The 9782-nt window shown below is 41.8% G+C and overlaps 2 protein-coding genes across 8 annotated transcripts in view; both read right to left on the bottom strand.

Annotated features, from left to right (window-relative positions):
• The window catches only part of Nox1 (NADPH oxidase 1), a 151634-nt gene that overhangs the window by 108668 nt on the left and 33184 nt on the right, over window positions 1–9782 (bottom strand). The gene's annotated exons all lie outside the window — the stretch shown is intronic.
• Xkrx (XK related X-linked) overlaps window positions 1–9782 on the bottom strand; it is an 81114-nt gene that overhangs the window by 38157 nt on the left and 33175 nt on the right. The window lies entirely within an intron of this gene.

Genomic DNA, 9782 nt, shown 5'->3' with positions numbered 1-9782 from the left:
GGGGGAGGACCTTGGACTTTCCACAGGGCAGGGAACCCTGACTGCTCTTTGGATTGGAGAGGGAGGGGGAGAGGAGTGGGGGGAGGGGGAGAAGAGAGGGGGGAGGGGGAGAAGAGTGGGGGGAGGGGGAGGGAAATGGGAGGCTGGGAGGAGGCGGAAACTTTTTTTTCCTATTTTCAATAAAAAAAAAAAGAAAAATCAGGTTTTATCAAAGAAGACCACCTGAGAAGTCTCCAGCAGGAATAGATGGCCCAGATGTCTGAGTTCTTCATCCAGAAGAGGTTCAAGACTGCTACCTGAGATGACCAAGACTCACAGGATACTTCAGTCAGGACTTGATCATAACTCTAAATTTTCTTTAGGTCCCCATAAGATTATCAGCGCCCCCGCCCCCAACCAGCTAGAAGTAGCCTGGAATACTATGCCCACATTCCCAAAATATGGACTATGGATATTTTCCTTTTTTTTTTAAAGAAAAGAGGGGGAAGTGGTGTGGGAGAATTGTCTGTATTGTGTCAATCATGTTATAAATAAACGCTGATTGGCCAGGCAGGAAATATAGGCAGGAAAACCAGACAGGAAGTAGAAATGATGTAATGAGAACAGGAGAATTCTGGGAAGGAGGAAGTTGATTCCTCCCACTCCTACCCAGACCACCGTAGCAGCAGGATGTGATCTGCCTCACTGAAAAAGGTACTGAGCCACATGGCTAACATAGATCAGAAAAATGGGTTAATCAAGATGTGAGAGTTAGCCAGTGAGAGGCTAGAGCAAATGGGCCAATCAGCTTATAACTTATAGAGATCGTTGTGTGATTTTTCTCTGGGACTAAACAGCTGGGAAAACCTGGTGGGAGGACAAAAACCTCAACAACAAGCAGGCCTGGCCCCCCTTCATGTTACACATTATGTTTTTCCATTTTATTTTATGTGCATGAGTATTTTGCCTGCATGTATATGCACCATGTGCATGCAATTCTCTCAAAGGCTAGAAAAAGGCATCAGATGCCTTTGGGCTGGAGTTATTAGCTGTCTGTGAGCTGCCATGTGAGTGCTGGAACATGAACCCAGGTCCTCTGGAAGAGAATTATTATACTTCATAACTGTGAAATAAATATCTAAAGAATGGTGATGCAGAAAGATTCCTAGCACCCACATGGTGTCTAGAAACCATCTATTAACTACAGTTCTAGGGGGTCTTATGCTCTCTTCTGGCTGGCCTCTGTGAGTACCAGGCATACAAGTGGTGCACAGACATATATGCAAGCAAAACATTTACACATGTCAAAAGAAACAGAGTTCCAAGGAAAACTTCTTCCATTTAGGAAAATTGCCAGAAATGGCGTGCTCTAGAAGACCAGAAAAGCTACCTGTCCCTTCTCTGCAGTGTCATCTGTACCCGATACCCATGTCTAGCCACACTTGACAGCAATCAGAGAGGATGAGTATGCCCTGGACCTCCTACATAAAGATATATCTGCAAGATCAAAGGAAGTCAACTCCTCAGTAGAGCAAGATACAAGAGATGATACTAGTTGGCACTCCACTTTTTCCTAGGATTGTTTCAGTGGGACCATCTTTACTGGTCAGCAAGAGGCAGACTAGGCCAAGCACCCATTTCCTATTTTCTACTTACTATTTGGAGGGTGACTAACAAGGAGCTAAAGGTCACACAACGGGAGATGGGGAGGCAGGGGAGGAAGGGTATTGATTCCAGGTGATTCTCCTATATCCACCTCCCTTCTCACTGTAGGAGTGCTGGGTTTACTCATGCAAATCACTGCATCTGGCTTTGAGAGAGAGAGAGAGACTGGAATGAGACAGGTGAGGCAACACTCCTTTTTCAAACAGGGAGCAGGACTTCTAACCTGTACAGCAACAAAAGATTAAAACTATTGTTTTTTATAGGATGGTATAAGTAAGAAGGATGGGAGAGAAATTTTTCTATTATTTGTTGAAATAAGAAAGGATGAAGTAGTAATTCATTTTGGCCAGAGTCAGCAGACGCCAATAGGGAATTCTGTATCCACCCTAACACAGGCCTGCACAACACATCTCAACATCTTATCTAAAAAGAAGCCAAGTGTAGTGGTGCAGGCCTTTAGTGCCAGAACCTATGTGGCAAAAGCAGGTCAATCTTTGTGACTTCAAAAACAGCCTAGTCTACATAGTGAGTGTCAGGCCAGCCAAGACTACACGTGAGATCCTCACTTAAAAAGAAGAGGAGGAGAAAGATTAAGAAAAGACAGGGGGTGAGGAAATAAAACTCAGAATCTCAAGACAATACCTACGACATCCAAAATTCAACAGAAAATATTATATAAAAAGGCATGTGAATCTCAACTTTCATGAGAAAAGGAAATCCATGTCAACACTGAGATGACACAGATGCCAGAATTATGTCGGCTATTTCAAAGCATACATTATAAAAATTTTAGCAATCAAAAGCTATAAAAATGAAAATAAAATAGCCAGGCATGGTTTTACACACCATTAATCCCAGCTCTCAGAAGGCAGAGGCAGGCAGACCTCTGGGAGTTCAAGGCCAGGCTGGTTTACAGAGTTTAGTTGTAGGACTAGAGCTACATAGTGAGACCCTGTCTCAAAGCAAAAAAAGAAAGAAAAGAAAAAAAAAACCTTAGCAGAGATAGAATATATTAAAAGAGCCAAATAGAAATTTTATAATTAAAAATATAACAATGTAAAATTCGGGCCAGACAGTGTTGGCACACACCTTTAATCCCAGCCCTCAAGAGGCAGAGGCAAGTGGATCTCTGCGAGTTTGAGGTCAGCCTGGTCTACAGAGCGATTTCCAGGACAGTTAGGGCTACAAAGAGAAACCCTGTCTCAAAAAAAAGTAAAAAAAAATAGAAATGCAAAACTCATTAAATTGTAAACAGAAGAATAAACCACTGAACTTGCAATAGAAATGACCAAATCTGAATCAGAAAGGAAACTAAAAAAGAAACAACTATCATTAAATAAATAAAATCCTGTCTTATGGAACAACAAATAAAAGAAATAACAATCGTACAGTTGGTGGCCCAAAAGGAAAGATGGGCTGGGGTAACAGCTTAGTTAACAAAGGACTTCCACACAAGAGGACTTGATTTCAATCCCAGAGCACACGTGAGAAAGACAGGTGTGATGATGATGTCCCTCTAACCCCAGCGCTGAGGAGTCAGAGACTGGAGGTGCTGTGGGGCTTGCTGGCTAGCCAGCACAAGCTAATCGATGAGTTCTAGGCATAGTGAAAGACCTCAAGAAATAAGGTGGATGGCATCTGGGAAACAGCACCTGAGACTGGCTTACACACACACAATTACAAAATAAAATCCTTTTTCAAAAAAAAAAAAAAGCCTCTATAAAAAGAATCGAAATTCTGTAAATACAGAACCAAAATAGAATATTTTTCCTTTTGAGGCAGTTCTCACTGTTTTGCCCAGGCTGGCCTCAAAGTCGCACTCTTTTGACCTCAGTCTCCTGAGTAGCTGAGTATCTTGGCTACTTTTCTATTGCTATGATGAAGAGCATGAGAAAAGCAACCTGAAGAGGAAAGGGTTTCCATCAGTTTTCACTTCCATATCACATTGAAGGAAGTCAGGGCAGAAACTCGGGCCACAAAGCTGGAGGCAGGAGCTGAAGCAGAAGCCATGGAGGAATTCTGCTTATTGGCTTGCTCCTCATGATTTGTTCAGCCTCCATTCTAGGACCACCTGCCCAGGGGTGGCAGTCCACAGTGGGCTGGACTCTCCCACACCAATCACTAAGCAAGAAAAGATTCAGCAGACTTGCCTATAAGACTCCTACCTTATGGAAGCATCTTCTTAAATGAGAATCCTTCTTCCCAAATGACTCCAGCTTGTGCCAAGTTGACATAAAATTCGCCAGCATAGTGGAATCACAGTGGAGTTTTTTTCTCTCTCATTTTGAGGCACAGTCTAGCTATGTAGCCAAGGCTAGCCTTGAACACTGAGCCTCCTGAGTGCTACAATTACCAACATGAATCAACATATCTGACTCCAAAGTGAAATTCTTAAAATGGTTCAAGGGTCTAGTCCCAAGGTAAAATGGTAAATGAGAAACTTGTTACGTTTTATAAGTTTTCAAAGGATGTTTCAAAATTTTTGCACTAATTGCTCATATTAACAAAAACATTTGAATAAATTATGAGAGTAGAACAATATAAATTCATATTCATTGCAGAGAATAAAGTAGATTGACATCAGTTGACTTTGTGTTCCAAATATTTCTTATCTAGGCTATAGTAAATCCACTGTAATGAATGAACAGGAAAGCGAATGAATGGCACATGCCTGTATATATGTTTAAAAGCTGAATTTATTTTATGAACATGCATGAAAGTTGGAAAATAAAAAAATGAGTTTAGTGTATTCAGATTTTGTGCTTGCTTGGGTGAAACAATCAGCTGCTGGGAAAGCCATGAGAAAAGATGTAGCGATAATTATGATTTTGAAGCCACGTCTATTTTGAATCCGCTATTGATGTGAGAATCCCCTCTGTATGCTATGAATATGTTGTATTACCATTGGTTAATAAAGAAGCTACTTTGGGCCGATTGCAGTGCAGAATAGAGCAAGGAGAGAATTCCAAGCAGAGATAGAGGAGAAAAGAAGGCAGAGTTCGGAAGACACCATGTAGCTGTAGAAGGAGACAGATGTTGGTCGGAACATTACCCATAAACCATGAGCCTCATGGTAACATATAAAATAATGGAAATACATTAAGATATAAGAGCTAGCAAGCAATACACTTAAGTGATTGGCCAAGCAGTGTAGTAATTAATATAGTTTCTGTGTGATTATTTCCAGTCTGGGTGGCTGGGAATCAACAAGCAGCCTCTGCTTACAAGCTTGGGTTTAAGGATATTTATTATTCTTATATTCTATAGCAATTTATCATGAAATTATTTTCCTTCTGTGAAAGGGGAACATGAAAAGCTTCCTTCATTTGATTCTACAAATGAGAAGAGTCTGGTTAAAAAAAGAGATGATACCAAGGATGTAAAGAGAAGAAGAACCCATAGAATCTAGAAAGCAGAGTTCAGACAGCTAAAATGCATGGAGAAGGAGAAAGGTGACAAGGAGCAAAGTGAAAACAGCTAACAGTGCCAATCCCAGAACTTTGTTGGAGAGAGGAAACCAAATCTTCAGCACAAGAGAAGTCAGGCAACTTTTGTAACAAACAACAGGCTGGCAGTTGTAGCCATAACCAACACCCATGGTTGTCACAAGCTTTAAATATGGTGGAGTGATTTGGTCTGACAGTGACACCTGTTGCATGGCACCACAGTGCTAGAAAAGAAATCCAGTGCATTGCTTTTTTCATCCTGGAGTACTAAGGCTGGGAATGCCTGAGAAGAATTTCCCAGAGTCTTGACAGACAAGAGGAGGCTCAGCCTATCTATGGGTGGCATAAGTCCATGGGGGCAGGGATCCAAGATAGAAAAAAAAAGGGACAAGACCTAAGGAGCATCCCTGTTTATCACCATCTGTTTCTAACTGCCAACACAATGCAAGGTACTGATGAACTCAGGTTGTTAGGCTTGGCAGCAGGTACCTTTACTCACCACGCCATCTTGCAGGCCTTCTTTACCTTTGGCCTTGCTTCTTTTTTTCACTTCCTCTGCCCCCTTATTTCATATTTATTTTTAACTTCATAATTTATTCTACATTACCACTTTTATTCATCTGAGAGGATAAATATTCAGAATGGATAATTAAAAATATTAAACACCAAAGTAACAAATAATGGGCAAATGAACTAAATAGATAGTTCTCAAAAGAACAAATGATCTGTAAATATATAAAAAAAATGCTCAACAACTTTTTGAGACAAGGTCGGTCTCACTATACAGTTCTCACCTTGGCTTTCTTAGATCTCACTCTGTAGACCAGTTTGCCCTCAAACTCACAGATTTTCTTCCTCTGCCTCCCAAGTGCTGGGATTAAAGGTATGCAACACCATGCCCAGCCCTGTTCAACACTTTCTGATATCAAGGAAATGTATGCCATGATTGGAACAAACAGAATTCTTCATTTGCATGGGCTTCATTCACATAAGTGACTGTGACTTATACAAGTATGGAACTGTCCCATGATTGCTACAAGCATCTTCATCTACAACAGGGACTGTTGTGATGGATATAAATGCAACCCTCCATTTTCATGAAAGACCCTGTCATGACTGGACAAACACAGATCTCATTTTGGATGACTACTACTACCTCTGCAAGTGTGTTCCCTCATTTGCATGGAAGGAAAGCAAGGCACTATGCCATGATCTGTGCAAATAAAAGCCTTCATTTGCATCAGGAACTGCTTTGATTAGTGCAAATGCTATGCCTCATTTGCTTGAGGGACTATGCTCTGACTGGTAAAAGCACATGCCTTCATTTTTATGAGATGCTGCTATTATTGGGTAGAGCATGGTCCTTCACATGCATGTGGGTCTACTGCACTCAGTGAAGAACCTTTGCTACAGCCACACCCATTTCTGACCAGATAAGCAAGCTGTTTGGTTCACTTCATGGCCATCTGGGAGATACCCTCTTATGCCGTGTTGCAGCATTAAGACCAAATTAAAAGACTTCATGGGACTAGAGAGATGGCTCAGTGGTTAAGAGCACTGGCTGCTCTTTCAGAGGACCCGGATTCAATTCCCAGCACCCACACGGTGGCTCACGACTGTATAACTTTAGCTCTGACACCCTCACACAAACATACATGTAAGCAAAACACTAATGCACATAAAATAAAATTATTTAAAAAATTAAAAGACTTCTGACAAATCTCCCTTTGACCTTTATTATTAATATACTGGGCTGTGTTGGTCACACAAAGGAAGGAAGGCAGCAATAGTACTGAAGGTGGCAAAAGCCACTGCCCTGCTGGCAGCAGTAAGCACAGCAGAAGCAGAACCTACCTGGCAGATGAAGAGCTGAAGACCATGCCGAGAGGAGAAATAATGGGGAACTAAGCAACAGAGAAGATAAGAGCTATGGAGAGCTGTAAAACTTGAAGCTCTCAATGACTTGAAGACCCTGATACTGTAGGTCTAAGAGCTGTAACACTTGTCGCTGTAAGACCCAGGAGCCTAGCACCTGAAGCCTATATAAAAGCTATAACATAAAAGTACCAGCTACTGCTGCTGCTGCTGCCGCTGCTGCTGCTGCTTGCTATTGTCTAATGCCACTAACTGCTGCTATAATCAAATGATTACAACAGCTGCCATTTGCCAGGACCACTGGTATCAAAAGCCCTGTATCAATTTTCTGTTGCTGTGATAAAATGCCATAGCTGAAAGCAACTTAAAGAAACAAAGGTTTATTTTACCTAACAGTTCCAGAGGGAGACTCCATAACAGGGAATGCATGGCATGGCTGCAGGAGCGGAGAGCAGGGAGACCACATATTCTTCCAGGCACACAAAGCAGAAAGGGAACAGTAAGTAAGATGCGGCTATAAGCCTTCAAAGTCTGTACCCAGTAATACTTCCCCCAGGAAGGCTCCACCTCCTAAAGGTTCCATAACCTCCCCAAACAGTACCATCAACTGTTCAAAATATGTGAGTTACTACTGAAGGATAGTTCTTTAAATTATTTTAAATCAATACTTTGATTATTTAATACAATCTATTTTGATCATTAGAAGATTCTTCTTACAGTGAACAAATCCACCTCTTCCACTCCCATGCTAGTATTTTGTCCGACCTGAGAGTTCACAAGTCTGTGCGATGCTGTCAAAATTGTTGTGAGTTCATACATGCAACTGCTCTGCTGTGTTTGGAAAAGGTTGTTTCATTGTGGTCATTCACTGTCTCTGACTCCTACAATCTTCCCAGAGCCTCTTCCATGAAGTTCCCTGGGTCTTAGAGAGAGAAGTATGTTATAGATGTCACTTTAGAGCTGAACGCCCTGCAGGCTTTTGCTCTCTGCATATGCTCTCTTGCTAGCATAGTCATCATTGTCCGTAGGGCTTGCAGCTATAGGAGACTGATGATGACGTTTCTCCTGCAGCAGCACACATAGCACCTTCCAGTACTATGAAGCTGTCTAGGAGGAATGAAGCTTCCAGGTCAGCTTGATTTTTCCATACTTTATCACTCAGGTATGTGGTTTCTTTACTAATATTCTTTAAAACTATAATAGTAAAGACTTTTTTGCATGCGTTTTGCTTGCATATATGAGCCCGGTGCCCAAGGAGGCCATAAGAGGGTGTTACATAACCTGGAAATGGAGTTACAAATGGTTGTGAGCCACCAAGTTAATACTTAGGACTGAACCTGGATCCTCTACAAGAACAGCAGGTGATCTTAATCACTGAGCCATCCATCTCTCCAGCCCCATCAATAGGGTCGTATGACCAAATTATGGAGTGTTTGCATAAAATGTGTGGAGCAGCAATAGCCTATAATGTGTGAAAATCTATGGGACCCCTCTGGCCCACAACTCAAAAGGAAGTATCCCATTCCTAATCCTGGGGTTGCTATCTGCTAGCATGTGGTGTCTAGCTGGGGTACTGTGAGGGACATTTCCTATTCAAACCACCAGAGCCTAAGTGATTATAACCATACATCCTTAGTTCTAAAACATCAAGCAATAGACCTCTAGCTCTCAGGGGTGATCAAACACCAAAACAACTTGGGGAGAAAGGGGTTTGTTTGGCTTACACTTCCACATCACTGTTCATCACTGAAGAAAGTCAGAACAGGAAGTCAATCAGGGTAGGAACCTCAGGGCAGGAGCTGATGCAGAGACCATGGAGGGAAGCTGCTTACTGGCTTGCTCCTCATGGCTTTCTCAGCCTGCTTTCTTATAAAGCCCAGGACCACCAGCCCAGGGCTGGTCCCACCCACAACAGGCTGACCCCTCCCCTATCAATCACTAATTAAGAGAACACCCGACAGCCGGGTCTCAATTGAAGTTCCTCCTTTCAGACGACTCTACTTTATGTCAGTCGACATAAAACTAGCCAGCACACTAAGGAAGACTAAGTATGGAAAGGAATGTAGAGGAAATACAGAGGCCCCAGAGCAAAGGCAGCTCCTCTACAAGCTTGAGTCTCACACAGTCTGTGGCATACCTAACCTAATACACAGACTCTGAGGCCGGACTGCCTGGGCATGAGTTTTAGCCTACCACTGACTGGAGAGCCTTTGTCAGTCTACCTAAGATCTTTGTGAACCTCATCTCTTAACAGTAAGAATGACTCCTTTCTTGGTCAGGTTGCAATAAGGATTAAATGAGTTAATATGAATAAATTACTTAAATAAGTCCAGTGAATTCTATATGCACTTTTGAAAAGAAAAAAAATTTATAATGAATAAAAATTTATTTAGTAATTATCTGTAATCACACAAGAAAAGGAGATGTGTTTGGTTGCTAAGAACTAGGAGGTAGTTACCGTAGATATACTAGAACCTTGACAAGCCATTGTTAAAGCATTGCCTACCCTTTAAGTGGACAGCTGGGCTGTGTTAATCTATCCAGAAGGCTAAAACACTCAACGAATCTTTCTAAAACTCAACACAGCTAACATTTTCAGCCCCAAACTCATCTTGTTATCAGATAAATAACTTATCATCTCACGGTAAGCCAAATACATAGATATTTCCACTTTATGGGGACTTACAGGCTTACCTTTAGGTGAGTCCACTTCAGGCTATCTAGTAGAGACACTGGACATAACAGTATCCATAATCGTCTGATAGCTCAGGTCTCTCACACACAGCCTGTTGTATTCAATACTCGGAAAGCAGACTG

This window comes from Alexandromys fortis, unplaced genomic scaffold, assembly GCF_014885135.2.
Source record: "Alexandromys fortis isolate MF-2015 unplaced genomic scaffold, M_Fortis_MF-2015_v1.1 scaffold_241, whole genome shotgun sequence".
NCBI classification, from domain to species: domain Eukaryota; kingdom Metazoa; phylum Chordata; class Mammalia; order Rodentia; family Cricetidae; genus Alexandromys; species Alexandromys fortis.
The sequence above is the reverse complement of the archived record's forward strand: the minus strand, read 5'-3'. Positions and strand labels throughout refer to the sequence as shown.